This window comes from Scyliorhinus canicula, chromosome 10 (assembly GCF_902713615.1).
Source record: "Scyliorhinus canicula chromosome 10, sScyCan1.1, whole genome shotgun sequence".
NCBI classification, from domain to species: Eukaryota; Metazoa; Chordata; class Chondrichthyes; order Carcharhiniformes; family Scyliorhinidae; genus Scyliorhinus; species Scyliorhinus canicula.
Window position 1 is genome coordinate 64,823,468 of NC_052155.1, and position 14,274 is coordinate 64,837,741.

The 14,274-nt window shown below is 44.9% G+C and overlaps 1 protein-coding gene across 5 annotated transcripts in view; it reads right to left on the reverse strand.

Annotated features, from left to right (window-relative positions):
- osgin2 (oxidative stress induced growth inhibitor family member 2) overlaps positions 1 to 11,114 on the reverse strand; it is a 38,021-nt gene extending 26,907 nt beyond the window's left edge. The window contains exons 1-2 of one of the 5 annotated variants that reach the window (XM_038809095.1): positions 10,805 to 11,114; positions 5,664 to 5,865 (exon numbers count right to left, since the gene is read on the reverse strand). The gene's annotated coding sequence lies outside the window, so the exon portion shown is untranslated. Of the gene's footprint in view, positions 1 to 5,663; positions 5,866 to 6,391; positions 6,868 to 10,804 lie in introns of those variants that run through there. The other 4 variants (XM_038809096.1, XM_038809093.1, XM_038809094.1 and 1 more) reach the window with 4 other exon arrangements.
- Between the last annotated feature and the right edge of the window lie 3,160 nt (positions 11,115 to 14,274).

A 14,274-nucleotide genomic window follows, 5' to 3' on the forward strand; every position in this document is an offset into this window, starting at 1 on the left:
AAGGGCCTGTTCTGTTCTATGTTCTATGTTCTATGTTCTATGTTCTATGTTCTATGTTCTATGTTCTATGTTCTATGTTCTATGTTCTATGTTCTATGTTCTATGTTCTATGTTACTTTTTATCCACACGTGTCCTGGGGATTTAAGTGCATCATCTTACTCACTCGACTTGTGCACACTATTACTCTCACAAAAACAAAGGTACAAGTGAAAAAAGAAAAATACAATTACAACATGGGATAATTTTAGGATTTGATAGCAGGCTTGCAGATTCTTAAATGAGTTGATGCATTAGCTGGATCTAAGTTTTTAGAAATCAGAGGATTCTCAGTCACTTGTAAGGTTCCCTGTAGTTGAATTGCCCAGAAGTTGGTTCTCAGGTGAAGTTGAATTTGGAACAGGTTGGAGGAGGTGTCCTGTTCGCATTTTCAAGGTATATCTATTTATTATCTTGGTTGATTAGTTGACTACAGAAAATTCAATGGCTTTTTGTTGGTCTCTCTGTCTGTAAAACTGATTTTTGTTATTTCAAAAGCAGGAAACAAACATGACTGTCTCACCAAGTGACCTGTTACAAGTCCAAAGTCCTTTCCAAATAAGGTAGTGTGTTTGGCCAATAAACTGTGTTATGGCTTTTCACACTTTAACAGTAAGAGACAACCAGTGTTTGTGTGTGTATGAAGGGCCATCACAATACAATGAAAGGTCAATGGGATTCTTTTCAAATTTGTCTGACACCCATTGAATGTCTGATACCCATTGAGTTTCAATGTCCCGGGCAAATTATACAGATGGGCTGGCTGCACCACATTGTCTCTAGGTTTTTGGTCCTTATTTAGTCAGGTATTGGCCACAAGCTACATTATCTCCAGTCCAAATAGCAAAGGTTATATGGTACGCCGCAGCCATCGTAATAATGTTTGTGTTCACTTTTTAAAATATAGATTAAAATTTTGTAATATCATCATACTTGGACTGGGCTGAGCATGACATGTGTAAACAAAAATTCCTCACCATTTTTGACCTGTCTGCAGCCTGTGGCATGGTTGACCACACCTTCTGCAATATTTCTCTACTATTATCCAATTGGATGTAACTGTTCTCACCTGTTTCCATTCATATCAATCTAATCATTGCCAAATAAACACTTCAATGGCTTATTTTCTTGCTCCTGCACCACTTAGCTGTAATCACCCAGGATCTATCCTTGGCCTCCTATGTCTCATCCATGCTGCCTTTTGGCAAAATCAACCAAAGCATTGGTTTTCACATGTATGTTGACAACAACCAACTCTAACTTACCCCTGCTTCTCTCAACTCCGCTGTTGTTGCTAGTAACCAGACTGCCTCTCCAACATACAGTACTGGATGAGCAGACTTTGCCTCCAATTAAATACTGGGAAAAGTGAAGACCTTGTTTCAGTGCCTCTCCAAACACCATTCCCTAGCTACCAACCCTGTCCTTGTCCCTGAAAACAGTCCAAAGCTAAACCAGTCTGTTCGTTGGCAACATATTTGACCCCAAGATGAGCTTCTGATCACATATTCACACCATCACGAACTCCACCTATTTTCTCTTGCGTCATATTGCCCGACCTCTTTCCTGTTTCAGATCATCGTCTGCGAAGCTCTCATTCATACCTTTTGTCACCTCCAGACTCGCCTATTCCATTGCACCTCTGACCGCCCCCCACATTCTAATCTCAATAAATTTGAGTTTGTCCAGAACTCTGCTACCCATTTCTTAACTGACATCAAGTCCCATTCCCCTATCACCCCTGTATTTACTGAACTACATTGGCTCCCAATCAAGCAACTTTGTTTCTGAAATTCTCATCTTTCTTTCTAAACCTGAACTCTGTGAGAGGTAACACGATGGACGCAGTGGCCAACATCAAGACATCCAAAGTCTGGGCTCCAACACCGGGGATATTTGGGGGGGGGGGGGGGGGGGCTGCCCGCCCATGACCTGGGCTGGGAGTGAGAATGGGAGACGGGTGTCCCTGTGCCTGCGGGTCTGCCATGCCAACCCCTGGACCATGTTGTCCCATTCCAGGGGCAACGCCAGCCCGCCTGCCCCACCAAACACCCATAACTCCCACTGACCATGGAGGCCCCAGGCAGCGCAGCTGAAGGTTCTTACTAATTGGGCACTTCACACTCCAAAATGGATTCCCATGGATAGGCATGTCATGCAGCATGTGTGAGTTATTGCCCAGCATCTCAATCAGACCATGATGCCTGGGCACTATACCTGAACTCTGTGGGAGGTAACACGATGGACGCAGTGGCCAACATCAAGACATCCAAAGTCTGGGCTCCAACACCGGGGATATTTTGGCGACCAGAAAGTGGGTGTGTGCTTCGAGGGAACCAGCGCCCTGTCCAGGTAACGTTATATGCGGCTGTCTGGGTTGCAGGGTGTGGAGTCTGGTGAGCAGGGCCCCCACTGCAGCCGGGGGTGCGTGGGTAAGGTGTGCCAGTTTGGGTGGGGGGTGGGGGGGGAGAGGCTTCCAGGACCTGTGTGTCCGGGGAGATAGGATATGAGATTGGTGGTCGGCCCGCAATATGGTAGACAGTGCCAGAGGCGTCATATTGGTCGAAGCCAATAATTTGTATTATTTAACAAATGTGTCCCGAACTGCCCCAAAGCCCTGAAGGTGCCTCTCCCCCTTCCACACTCCTCCCAGACCCCCCCCACTCCTCCACCCCCACAATGCACCCAACAATCCCTTAGCCCCTCTCCACCTCTCTCTCCCCCCCAGTGCCTTCTCAGTGATCCTCGACGTGCTTAGCCTTCCTAGCTCTACCGCTGTGTCTAGGTGTGTCCCAGGATGCAAATTAGAGGTGGAGGCAGCCTGCTGACTACTGTGTCTCCTGGCCTTCGATGCCCCTGGCGGGAACCCTCTGGGACACTGGGGCTGGAGGGCCAAGGCGCACTTGCCAGCGGCAAATGGCCGGCAGTGCCGCCCTGTTCCGGATGCTGGCTCCAAGACACATTGTTGTTAGTCAGGTGGGTCTCGGGGGTGCAGGCTCCACCGTCACCACTCCATACTGTGGCTCCGGCTTCGCACCCAGTGCCCCTCCTACCGGTCAGTGTCTATAGGGCCCTGGGGTTCACCTCTGGACAGAGGGGCAGCTGGATCGATCCCCAGCTGCCACTGCGTCATCTGGCTTTGCCAGCCTTGGCGGCTCCCCAATCTGTGCAGTATGGTGTCGACGCCATCGGCGATGCTCCTCAGTGACTGGGACATGCTCTGGAGTGCCACATCAATGCCAATCTGTGACTGGGTGTGGGAGGGGGTCCGGTCCCAACTCACCCGTGCAGCCCGGTGGAGGTCATTCATCTTCTTGTGGCACCGAGTTCTGGTCCTCCCACACTCCCCGACCTGTCTCCTTCCTCCGAGGCGGCACTGGCTACATAGTGGCTGACCCTCCGAGACCCTCGGGGGAACAGGGCATCCAGTCTGGCCTCAACTGCATCCAGTAATTTGCCCAGGTTGGCATCCCCGAATTGTGGGGCTGGTCTTCTCGGTGGCATGGCTGTGCGCAGAATGGGGTAGACTGTGCAGGATTGGTTTAAGTGCTACTCTCCCTTGCTGGTGGGGGGCTGGCGAGCACGGTCCCGGCGAATCAGCCGGCGGGACCATCATTCGCAGCGTAAAGCCCATGGGGCTTCGTGAAGTGGAATAATTAACGTTTTATAGCGGTGACAGCCTTGCCAGATCAAGAGTCGGGAAGCTTGCAGCAGTTCCCGCTCGCTACCACACTTTGAAAATTTTCCATTAAATCCCGTATGTCTCTTCACAGATTCTGCCTGAATGCCATATTTTCTGTTTTTATTCGAGATTGATAGATTTTTGTTAAGTAAACGCATCAAGGACTCTGCAGCAAAGACATGTAAATGGAGTCGAGGTTCAGATTATCAACATTCAAATTGAGAGGTGAGGTGGATTTGAGGGGTTGAATGGCATACCTCTAATCCTCATGTTTGTGTGCGCATTTTGGGTTAGGACTGGTTAAACCTCAGTGTGGTGGCTAGCATGAGCAAGCACTCACCGGCTAGCCGATGTGAAGGACACTTGAATGACGTACCAGTTTGTTGCGGTTACTTATGGAACTGTAGCACAATATGAGAAACCATCTTCAGGAGTGGAGAGAAAAAAATGAAAATAACTATTTAAAATGCATTTGAGCTATGAAAGGGCAATTATAAATGCTCACTCTCACTAATAGTACATTGTCCAACAGATTTGTTTCGAATCACTAGCTTTCTGAGCACTGCTCCTCACCTGAGGAAGGAGCAGTGCTCCGAAAGCTAGTGATTCGAAACAAATCGGTTGGGCATTAACCTGGTGTAAGACCTCTTACTGTGCTCACCCCAGTCCAACGCTGGCATCTCCACATCTTAGTACATTGATCGACAGCTAACCGAAAAAATAGGTCAAGTATAACCTTTCTCCACCTGCACCTATGTTTTCATTTTGGATTTCCAATATTTAGTTTTCTTTTTATTCAGAGTTCTAACAGTGGAATTTTGTGTCTGAATGTCCTGTATGTGTTACCAACAGGCAAGGATCCCATCAATAATACAAACTTCCAAAATTATACCTGAGATATTAAACCATTGTATGTGTGGCAACACAAATAGAACGTGATGATGACCTGACACTACATAAAAGAAAACCAGAAACCATGGGCAACATTCTTCCCTCTATCACCGCCAATAGATTCACTTGTCAGAACAGGTCACTGATCTTAGCACTGATCACTGTGCAACATTAGCCCACATCATAACAATCAATGCATTGCAAACAAATTGTGTGTGAAACACATTTTCTGAGATATGATTGTTGCTGCATAAATCCAAGTTTTCAAGGTGGAAAGCTTTTTTGAAACCATGAAGCTGAAGTCCAATGTTTGAAGTTTATAACTTGTTGGATTGTTCCAGCAACTACAGTACTTGAATGCAGACTATGATTAACTGTACCACGCTGGTGACAATTAACAATATTTACATTGCTGAACAGGTTGCCCAGGAATGGTGGGAGCTCACAACAGTGGCCAGCATCTGGGTATATGTGATAAAGTTCACAGTGCCTCACAGCTAATCACAATGCTGAAACTCACATATTTAGGACAATTAACTCACATGAAAATGGTTTGGAAGTATTTAGCACAGTGTGATTCAGCTGGCACTCAAGTTATTTTTACCATTGCCTAAATCTACATGGTTCATCATTTCAAGCTCTCATTGTGTACCAACAATAAACCTTGCTTTTTAAATCATGTGTCCATGTACTCAGCAATTCTTTTATCTATGCTACCAACTATCGTCTCTAGCCTTGCACCGTGACACGGATAGAAATATCGTTCTGCAGCTCCTGCTGTACAGATAATATTCGACTTTCTCACTGAGCCTTTAAATAGAACACCTTCCCTTCAGAGGTGATAATGGGGGTGGGCAATATCTCATACCGATCAGTGGGAAATTAAATGTAAATTAGAACTTATGGAGCATTATTAAAGCCTGGCATCAAGATTGTCTGTGCCCAAGTTAACACTTTGATGTCTGAGGCAGCATAACTCCACATGTAGAGAACAGAATAACTGAGGAACAGTACCTGCACTGGACATATATTTTGCATTGTTTTAACACTTACTGCTAGACTCGTGGGTTAATCTGTGCAGACATGATCAGGCCATACGCATTGGAGACTGTGTAACTCATTCTGTAGTCGATTTGTGGTTTCGGTAATCACATAGAAGATCCGTTGCGATTAGCAGCAGTATTGGTCATCGCACTGGTAAAGCAACCTTGGCAACAGTTGTACAGCCAATTGGAGGCTGCTCTATTGGAAGGCACTGGATGGAAAGTAAGAAGAGTCGAGGTTAGAAGCGGGGACATTTAAAAACATAAAAGTACGCTTGAAATACAGAATAGGGATAGACAGAGGAAGGGGCTCATTAGGTGAGAACAGGGATAGACAGAGGAAGGGGTTTATGATATTTTTTAAACTTGTTTATTTTCTTGCAGATTTCAACTTTAAAGCTCTCATAATTAGATGTCTCAAAAATGAATTTACAGACTGATAATACTAAAAAAAACTTTTTTAAAAAATCATCGAAGGCAAGTAATGCCGATAACAGAAACTTGACGGGAGTGTTAACATGTTATTGAGTCCGCCAGGGCTGGAGTGGGGAGGCTACCGGTAGCTTCCACCTGCCTATTCGAGGAGGTCCCAGCATTTGTGTCCTGGTTCAAAGTGGGGGAGGTGCCGGGCCAGTGGTCGCCTTGTCCTGCCACTGACCTAGGGAAACTTCCAGCTACACATGTTTACATTAATTAAATCAAACCCAAACGATCGTACCAGATACCTGAAAAATCTACCTTTGTATTAACAAGTGCCATGCAAAATAACCAAGTGAAGAGCGTCTGCAAAATAAAAGCGAAACGGCAGCACAGGCGTGAAGAAATGAAAAGTTTCATTAATCTGACCAGATAGATTGGATTTGTTGTGCTGTCGATGATGAAGCGCCCTCTGCTCCAACCCTTGCGAGCGCCCGGACACAGGGATTAAACGCAGCCTATGCTGCAGGAAGTAATACTGGGATTTGTTTTTCTTTTCCTGCCGGCAAGGAGATCACCTAGACCCCAGCAGCGTGTGTGCACGAGGAAGCCTCGAGCATTTCTTCCCAGTTTTCTGCTCCCAATGCCATTGCGGCAAAGCTGGAGGCGGAGTTCTGAAGCAATTTCTGCTGATCGCACTATTTCAAACAGTCCAACCGAAGTCAGAAACTTATTTCGCACCGGTCCTCTCGACAGCAAATTGAATGACGAACAAGTTCCGATCAGTGAACCAGAGTGTTGGCATAGTGACCCACAGTCTAGGCGGGGGCGGGGGGAGGGGTGGATTCCAGTCCAGGAACATCCTTTCTACTCCGTAATCTGAAGGTGGCTTTGAGCATCTAAATTCTTGGGTTCCCTTTCAGGAACTTGTACTTTTGAGTTATGAGATGTATAGCAATAATCTCCTCTCCCAAGTAAACAACTATGAGCAAGTTCTATAGTGCCAATGGCATTGTATATAAATGTCCCAATGACCTTCACGGAGAATGTTTTAGAGAGAAATGTTAGGCGGACAAATTAAGAAAAAGTTGGTTTCAGAGGTTTGGAGGAACATCTTGGAGGACTGGGGTCTTTGGAAGCGTGAAAATTCCAGAGTTTAAAGCCTAGGCAGCTGAAGGCACAGTGAGTGACCAATGGTGGAGCAGTACAACTCAGGGTGTGTGGTTGGCCACACTTGGAGAAGCAGAAAGATCTCAGAGGCTTGTGGGGTTGGTGAGGATGACAAAGGTAAGGAAGTGGTGAGGCCTAAAAGGGTTTGAACACAAAGCTGTCCAATTAAAGTGTATCGTCCTTTGGGCATCACAAAATGATTGGACATATTGCAATCACTGTTACGTGTGTAAACATGGTAGCGATTTGTGTGGACCTTGTCCCCACAGACCGCATGCGTGATAAACAACTGGTAAATGTTTTGGTGATGTTGGTTGAGACACCAAAGAAGCTCTAAAATAAAAATACCGGGGATGCTGGAAATCTGAAATAAAAAGAAAAAAATGCTGGAAAAGCTCAACAGGTCTGGCAGCATCTGTGGTGATAGAGAGGCAGACTCTGATGAAGCTCCATAAAAGAGTCATAGAGACTGAAACATAACTCTTGTTTCTATCTTCACAGATACTGTCAGACCTGCTGAGTTTTTCCAGCATTTTCTGATTTTATACCAAAGAAGCTCTTCCTCACACAGCCCTATTAAAACTTTGACATCCATCTGAGATGACTGATGAGCTCAGGATTTACTCTCTCATTTAAAAGGGCACATTTGTGAGATACAAGTCTGGGTGGGGTCCACCTGGATGTCGAAGTACAAATATGGCAATTACTAAAGGTCAAGCCACAGGTTAGCAAGGCCATTAAAAAACCAAACCAAACACTAGGCTTCATTATTAGAGAGTTAGAATTGAAAGAGAGGTTATGATAAATCTTTACAAATCTTGAGATATCACTCGAGTACTCTGTGCAATGACACCATTGAATCACTTCCACAGCATCGAGTTCTGAATGAGCTTACCCTCAATCTATCTCAAGCCAAAGCCACCAAGATAAGTCTTCGGGAGCTGATGACATTCCACCTGAAGTACTCAAGTATGGAGGAACTCCCATGGCTATGAAACCTGCTAGCCCTTTCTGCTTAATCTGGAAGCAGGGCATTTTGTCCCAAGATTATCACAAGGCTTCCATAACTCATCTGTACAATGGAAGGGAGACATGTCCATCTGCGACAATCATTGTGGTATTTCACTTCTCCCCACAGCAGGAAAACACCTTAAGAGATTTATTCTCATCAGGATTATCTCTGGTCTTACAGACGTAGAGCACCCAGAATCATAGTTTGGCCTTTATGCTGGACGAGAAATGGTTGACATGACCTTTGCGATGCATCAAATTCAAGAAGAGTCCAGCGAATAGAACTACGATATGCACATGGTGTTTGTTGATACAGGCCTGTGGAAGAGGCTCTACAGATTTGACTGCTCTGAGAAGATGATCAAGGTCACATGCTCATTTCATGGTGATGTGATAGCCAGTATGATGCAGAGTGGTGCTTCATCAGATGCCTTTCCTTTCAAAAATGACACCAAACAAGGCCAGGTAATGGTTCCAGCTCTGCTGGCGAGCTACTTTCCAACCATGGTTCCTGTATATATTCAAAGATCTCAATATAGAACTGTGCTTTCAGTTCAGGCCATACAGCATCAGCAAAGGCTCAAAGCTCACACAAAGATCACAGAATAACTACTGAGTAAACTCCTATTCACCGATGACTGCTGTCACAGCATACACTGCTAGGAGACAACCTGTTACAGCTTTTCCCAAGCAGTAACATCTGAAAAAGAAAGAAATTTTGTACCAACCTGCTCCTGGCCACAAACTTCAAAAGCCCAAAGCCACAATCAACAATACACTCCTCAACTCAGTTCAAACGTTCTGTTATTTTGGGGTATCTTCTCCAATACCATCAAGTTTTGTACTGAAATAGCCATTGTCCAGGAGAAGCAAGGTCAGCATTTGGCAGGCAAACTCACAGGATTTGGAAAGAGCAACGAGTTTGTCTCAAAGCAAAGATCAAACTACCATATAGTGGTTCTCACATCGCTTTTTTATGACTGTGAGATATGGACAACGTAATCAGAGCCACATAAAGCAATTAGATACATCCCACCTTTGCTGCTTAAGATCTATCTATAACATCAAGCAGCAGGACAAAATCCCTGTGCTGCATATGTGGCAATGAGAGCATGCATATCAGAGCTCAGTTTCGCTGGCTCAGCAAGTGAACATACCAAGTTTCCCACATATCAAAGACGATATTCTACAGTCAGCTGAACATGGGATCCCACGGCATAACATGTCCCAAACTTAGCTACAAAGACATTCAGAGCCTACAAATTGGACCCCACTTCAAGGGGAAAAGAATAACCCTGGAAAAGTCTCTGCCATCAAGCAATCTCAATATTTGAGGAAAATCGAGTCAAGTCCTTGCAGGTCAAGTGAGCACACCACAGAGCCAGAGGCTTCATCCATCCCTCCAACAGTGACTTCATATGCAATATTTGCAATTGGATCTGCAATTCAAGACTTGATTTAACATCACACATGTGAGGACACCAATCTAGACGTTGAACAACTGGCCTTGTTGCTGAACATTCATCAGTCAAAGCAGCAAGAGACCAGTCAGAGTACTATGTGCAGTTCTGGTCACCATACAATAAATAGAATATAGAGGCACAGGGGAAAGTGCAGAAAATAATTACAAACTTGTTACCAGAAATGCATGGGCACCGCTGTCAGGAAAGGGTTAACAGGTTGGATTTGTATTCTGTTGAAAAAAGATGGCTGAGAGGTGACATGATAGAGATCTTTACACTTTTGATTGCATGGATACAGGGACCATGATTCCTCTTCTGGGGAATATAAGATCTTCACCAAGAAGTCCAATAAGAAATTATTTCCCAAACTGTGGTGAGAATGTGGTTGACATGAACTGTATAGATGCATTCAAGGGAAAACTAGACAAGTATTTGTTGGGAGAAAGGAATAGAGGGTTACAATGATAGATTTAGAACAATGGGTGACTGTGTGGAGTTTGCACGTTCTCCCAGTGTTTGAGTGGGTTTTCATCGGGTGCTCCGGTTTCCTCCCGCAGTCCAAAGATGTGCAAATTAGGTGGATTGGCCATCATCAATGCGCTGGGTTACGGGGATAGGGTGGGGCCTGGGAAGAGTTCCTTCGGAGGGTGGATGCAGAGCTGATGGGACGAATGGCTTCCTTCTGCACAGTGTGAATTCTATGGATTCTATGAATGGGAGGAGGCTTGATTGGAGCATAAATGCCAATATATACTAGTTGGACCCAATACCCTGTTTCTGTGACATAGATCTTATGCATGTATTCCTATGTAATTCTTTAAGTATTACACTAATATATTAGCTAAATGATGTCGTTAAATCTTGGGTGTGATTGCCACAATGTGGCAATCACACTCATGTGGCATTGAACAAAGCAATGGGTTGTGTTTGTGTGGGGGGTTATCTTTAACAAGAGTCATTGTTGTGGATATTACGACGCTACTGACTCAGGTTGTCTGATCCTTAACTATTGCAAAACAATTTGAGGTCTTCCCATAAAGACAGAGAATCTTGCAGCTCCTCCTTCCCCTGTCTGGTCTCTATCGCTTACCTGCTGAAAGCCTTCGTTCTGAGCTGGTCTGCTGTACAGGGAGGTTCCTTAAGGTTATTCAGCAGCTTTCCTGGTGCTGCAGCAGTATCGCTCTCACACTGGCAGACTCCCTCTTAGTTGGGGGAATGCTGCTGAGAGTCCCCAGTGTGCTGATCTCAGGAGGACCTGGAAGGGTGATCATAAGGCTTGTCTCACTGCAACTCTGCTCAAAGTGTGAAATCTCAGCCACAGTATCTGTGCGTGTGTGTATGTGTATGTATGTGCATTGAACTCAACTATCCCCTACTTAACAGTAATGTGATTGGACAGAACAATAAGCGTACTCTATCAGCATCACAATTAAAAGTACACAAAGCTTCATTGGCTGCAGTCAAAATGAGCATCATAATCATGTGATAATCCAATTAGTATAGTGCTGTCAGTGTGATATCCTTTATTTACTCGTGTCTCTGATTGGATTGAGAGGAACTAAAGTCTTTTTCTTCATGTAAAGCCCATGCAGCCATATCCTGGAGCGTCACCATCTCTGGGAATTTTAAGTTTCCCAAAACAATAAACAAATAAACCCTTGTTCTGTAACATAGTAATTACTAGCCCACGCAAGGACGAAACCTTGAATGTTGTATAGATTTCACTTTGGATTACCAACAAGCAAAGAGCTATTTATAGTCTCAGTGGTTTGTGTGAGTTTGAGCACCTTCTAATGGTGCAAAAATCAAGCGTCTTAATAACTACTATTGTTTTAATGTATAAATATTACAACGGTTAGAGAAAATGGATTACAGGTATGTTACATGCCCTGGCACCACCATCCTTTTCACTTGATAAGCATAAACATTCCATATTTCAACATTCCGAACGGGTCCAAAGATCGTATGTTGCCAATATAAAAACAGAAAATGCTGGATCAATGCAGCAGGTCTGGCAGCATCTGTGGGGAGAATCCGAGTTAACGTTTCGGATCTGAATGACCCTTCTGTATTTCAGATGTCCGGCATCCGTAGTATTTTGCTTTTAGCTGAGTGTATGTTGCCAACTTGGCCATGCACATTCCAGTGGCGTCTTTCAACTAAAACAAGAATATTCAATGTGATTGTGTGCATTGAATGTCATTCTTAACATGTATTTAAAAAAACACTTAAAATAGAGGAAATTAAAAGTAAAAAAACGTCATGAGCTCAGTGGAGCGATAAGAGGCAATTCCCATTATGAATGAAAAGTAATACATTGGAAGCGGTTCACGGGAGGTTTACTAGTTTGATACTGGAATGAGCAGGTTGTCTTATGGGGAAAGATTAGCCTGGGCTTGTTTCCACTTGAATTTAAAAGAGTGAGGGGTGACTTGATTAAAGTACATAAGATCCTGAATGGTCTTGACAGGGTTGACGTAGAAAGAATATTTCCTCTTGTAGGTGAGTCATTTTTAAAAATTTGTTAATGGGACATGGACATTGCAGGCTGTGCCAGCATGTATTGCCCATCCCTAATTGCCCTCGAGGGACAGTTAAGAATCAACCACATCACTGTGGGTCTAGAGTCCCATTTAGACCAGGTAAGTAACAGATTTCCTTCCCTAAAGGACATTAGTGAACCAGATGAATTTTTATAACAATCAACAATGGCTTCATGATCATCATTAGACTTTTAATTCTAATTATTTATTGAATTCAAATTTCACCATCTGCAGTGGCAGGATTTGAACCTGAGACTGCAGGACAGAACTCTGGATTACTAGTCCAGCGACAATACCACTACACCACCGCCTGCCCAGCCCAGAACGAGGGGGTGCCTTTTATGGTTAGTAGTTAGGAGAATTATTTTCTCTCAGAGGGTTGTGCGACTTTGGAACTCTCCGGCTCAGAAGGTGGTGCAGGCAGGGTCATTAAATATTTGTAGGATAGTGGTAGATATATTCTTGTCTGGCAAGGAAATCAATGGTTATCAGGGGTAGATGGGAATGTAGAACTTAAAAACAAACAAATCAGCCTTGAGTAGGATCTAGGGGCGAATGGCCTTCTTTTGCTCTTATTTCTTTGGCTGGAATCTCCGTTCCTGCGACCAAATATTGGTGCCGGGACAGGATTTATGAACTTCGACGACAGCAAAACTCGCGCCACACCTGAACCAATTCAACAACTGTCAAGCGGCTAGCACCATGTGGAACACAATCGAGTCCAATGAGAAATGGTGCCAGATTCGTAGTTGACACTCAGAAGGCTGACAAGTTGCAGCCGCATATATACACTTCACTTCCCACATACACCATCCCAGTGTAGCCGCCTGGGGTGGCCACGTCCCGATTATAAAATGGACACTTGCAGAGAATGAAGGGAAAATTGGACAATGCTAAGAAAGCAAGCAGTTGCAAGGTTTGTCTGTGGATTGGAGTTTTCAGCTCCCAGACTAGACCGATACTGCAAAGCCATTATCATACTATCTGGGCTATCTCCGGCGACAAAAGAGAAACATTTAAGCAAATGATACCAAAGCAGACACCTCGGCGCCAGAGGAGACTAAAACAAAGCAGGCCACGGGTCACCTAGGGCCCGCCCAGCGATCAGGCAGCCACCCCTTTATTGGAGAAAATCAATACCGATGATTAGAATATGGTCCAATTAATTGGGGCCAAGTTCAAGGTCCGCCCAAAAGCACGCGAAGCCCCTTTGGGGTATAAAAAGAAGCCCCCAAGCAAGAATCATTCTTCTTGGCCTTGGCTCTCAGCGACGAGAGACCTGCCCAGCTTCTTGGCCTTGGCTCTCAGCAGCGAGAGACCTGCCTAGCAGCTGCACCAGACAAGTAAGTCCACGCCGCTATGAGATAGATGCTCCTAGCTACTATTCTATACAAGTTCGATGCCAGCAGCCTCAGAACCGGACAACGGCCATTGTTCCTCTGACTGAGTGGGCACCCGAAGCTAAGTATAGGCTTTTAGTAGTAGTGATGGTTTAGTTAGTAGAGTTTGTGCATGAGTATAATTGACTGTGTGTAAATAAATGAGCATTGATTTTGAACTTACTAACTGGTGTATCGAGTCTTTGATCAGTATTCGGTTTTGAACCTTGTGGCTGTATCGAAAGGATACCTGGCGACTCTTGAGCAAACGTAATTAGAATTAAGGGCGGCGACCATATTAACCGTCATAAACAGAGCCAATTAAGGAGAGAGCATAATGAGCAACACCAGCAAACAAGACGGCGAAGGCATTAGATGCGGAGAAGGCCTTTGATAGGGTTGAGTGGGGGTATCTGTGGGAGGTGTTGGAAAGGTTTGGGTTTGGGGAGGGGTTTGTCTGTTGGGTGAGGTTGCTCTATGCGGCCCCGATGGTGAGTGTAGCCACAAATAGGAGGAGGTCGAAGTACTTTTGGCTGTACCGGGGGACGAGACAGGGGTGTCCCCTGCCCCCTTGCTCTTTGCGTTGGCAATTGAGCCCCTGGCCATGGCGTTGAGGGAGTCTGGGAACTGGAGGGGCC